The sequence below is a fragment of the Chelonus insularis genome, unplaced genomic scaffold (assembly GCF_013357705.1).
Source record: "Chelonus insularis isolate UGA/USDA-ARS -01 unplaced genomic scaffold, ASM1335770v1 contig_71_pilon, whole genome shotgun sequence".
NCBI classification, from domain to species: domain Eukaryota; kingdom Metazoa; phylum Arthropoda; class Insecta; order Hymenoptera; family Braconidae; genus Chelonus; species Chelonus insularis.
Window position 1 is genome coordinate 372391 of NW_023276721.1, and position 3046 is coordinate 375436.

At 31.8% G+C, this 3046-nt stretch overlaps 1 long non-coding RNA gene across 1 annotated transcript; it reads right to left on the minus strand.

The window, feature by feature from the left end:
- Positions 1-230: 230 nt before the first annotated feature.
- On the minus strand, positions 231-577 carry LOC118071062 (uncharacterized). Its single transcript, XR_004690846.1, has 3 exons — positions 509-577; positions 333-425; positions 231-251 (listed from the first exon to the last, which is right to left on the minus strand). It is a non-coding gene; the product is annotated as an uncharacterized lncRNA (long non-coding RNA).
- Positions 578-3046: the final 2469 nt, after the last annotated feature.

Below are 3046 nucleotides of genomic sequence, written 5' to 3' on the forward strand. Positions count from 1 at the left end.
GATTTCTACAGATTTCTAGCGTTTACTTTAGATGCATTATATTTTCTTTAACATTAAGATCACCAAAGATCTTCGTGAATGTAGCGTCACTTCACCTGATGCACATACATCTATTTGAATCAGTATTTTGTACTTCTTTTGAAATATTTAAAAAAATTTAGCCACTTTAGTTTTCCAGACTTATCTCTTGATCTCAGAAATATATCTTGGTTCGAAGACTCTGCTCTTAAGCGTAGTATAAATACTTTCAGCTGTAAAAAAGAAATTTTATTGGAATAAATAAATCACGGAATATAGGTCATTCAATTACATCATTTTTCTGTTGTATTTACATTGTACAAAATGCTGATCTACTTCACTGGCCGCAGTAGCTTTTGCAATAGCCAATCGACGTCGTTTTATAACATCATCACATAATTGAGGAGCTAAAAGATGAAATAACATTATCGTCACTTACTAAGAATATTTTTTACAAAAATGTAAAAATGGTTATAATATTAATACTTACAATTATTTTCATCGCCAGACATATTTGTAGGTAATGGTGATTCTTGGACATGCTCTGTTTTATTATCATCATTATCAATTAGTATTTCAAATTGATTGGCATGAGCAATCACATTGTCAAATGTGTCGATATTAAGAGCCATATCATGAAATGCACTACTTATATTTGTATGTTCAATTCCAAACTCATTATTTTTTGCAATATTTTCACTACCAATATTTAGTATATCATTACTGAGAGAATTCTTATACGAAGCATCTATATTTGAAGTATTTGCATTTTCATTGTTGTACATTTTATTTGGGATATCAATTGATGGGACTGCATTTGATCTTAAGGTACATCTTGTTTGAAATTGATTTCCTCGATCGACATCATTAGAATTGAAATGTAATGAGCAAATGTAAATGTACGTTAAATTATCATTGGAGGATAAATTACACGCTATAATCCACTTATTTCCGAGTATTGGATTTTTCGGAGACCTATTTAGAAGTAATATGTAAAATTAAATGTCTCGACAACGAATTTATATTATAATATTATACAATAAAAAAATTAAATACACCCAATTAAACTTACTCGTGTAAAGAGATTCGATCACCTTTTGATGCTTTGCGTCGGCATATATAGCACGTCAGGCCCATTTTTTCAAATGTTATGCACAAAACTACACTCACAGGTACCTATTATTTAAATAATATATTAATTATTTAAATTATTAGCGTCTGCTTATTAAAACAGACGCTACTTTATATGCAAAATGACGCTATTCTATTTGCAAAGGATGCTATCTCATTCCTTGTTCAAATTGAAATGCTATCTAATGCGCACGCTCCATTCACGATCATGCGCACAAGTCGCAGCGTATAATAAATGAGACAAACGCATATATGTCTGCACCGTAATGCTTAAGTCTCCCTCCCTATACCGACTAGCAATATAGGAGTATTACATATATGGTATAAACAGATCAATATTCAATCTATAATTCTTACAAACCAAACCAAGTTCCACCATCGCTATTCCACTAAAAGGTCCTATTTTGCTGCACGTGTAGCGGAAAAGCTCGTTTTGAAGAATTTTACGTGAAATTAAATATAACTTTTATTGAAATAGTAAAATAATTTCTTTTTACACACATAAATAATTTTTATATTGGTACTTCTTTAATAATAATATCCTGGTGTCAAATAATTCGCCGATGACAGATGGTACGAAGAAAGAGAAGGAGGTTGTGTCCGTGGAACAGGAGGATAATAAAATCGTTGATTTTCCAATACTTTTATCCGCTGAAACAATGTTAAATTTTATTGTCTTATATCTTTTTCCGTAAGTTGTAATTATTTTCGTTTTGAGTAAAGAAAGCATCAGATTTATTTATTTTAAAAAAATTGTTTAAAATCGTTAGTGCACAAACTGATCCACGCTATTTTATTGACAGTATTTATTACATAGAGAAACTACAATACTTTTACCTGGGTGTTTGCCACTCAAATAGAAATGATCTTCTTTTATTCCTTCTTAAATAATAAATTATAAATAAAATTATCAGCTTACCTCTTCAGCGACGGTGAGTCTTTTCTGCATTTGATCTACTTTAGCGGCTAACCCACGAACAATTTTTGAAGTTCTAATACTTTCTCGTGATTGTTTTGCTCCATGAGTCCCTTCTGATGGATGTGAATCTAATACTCCGGCATAACCAGATGACATACTTGCTTTCTGCTGCATAGGCGGACGAAATGCCACTGTTTCCTGATGACAAGAACATGTAGGTGCTTCGTTCACTTCTAGTCCAGTCAAATGAGGGAAATGGGATAATTTTGGTTTGCTGCGGCCAAATTAATGATTTATAGATGACTGGATCGGAAATTTCGCGAGAAACACAATGGTGTAGGTTAAAATTGTTTGGTACGCATAGGGGAGTAAATCGCGAAAAACCGCCCCCCCTCGCGAATTTCTCGATTTCTATGATAGATATGAAAAAATGTTTTAAATAAAAGTTGTTCAGAATTTAATTTTAATAAAAAAAGTACTGAACACTTTTTTTCATATCTATGATAGATAAAAAGTTATTCGCGACTGAAGCTTCACTATTGACAAAAGCTTCAGTCGCGTCTAAGAAAATTAATAAAAAATATTTAATGTTAGAAATATTACTTTTTGGCGATTGATTTCGAAAAATGAGATATTAAATTTCATTTTTAGAGAAAAATTTTTTTTTTTTATTAATTTCTTCATTATTTTCATAAACAATGAATTATTTAAATCATTCCCATTTTGGTTCAAATGCACCGATCAGCCCGATTTTGGGCTCAAAATGTGCAGAATTAAAAATGGAACATTTCATATATGCAAAGTTTTTCATTATTTTGCACCTGTTAAAAGTTATACAGGTATAAATATTTGGGCCCCCGAGAGCACTTTTCCTCTTCTGCCGCCGTTGGGTGCGACAGAGAGCAATACATATCTCTCTGCTTCATTCGCACTCACACAAAACTTCTGCGCATGCGCCGAGTATGGTTAAACATGAGT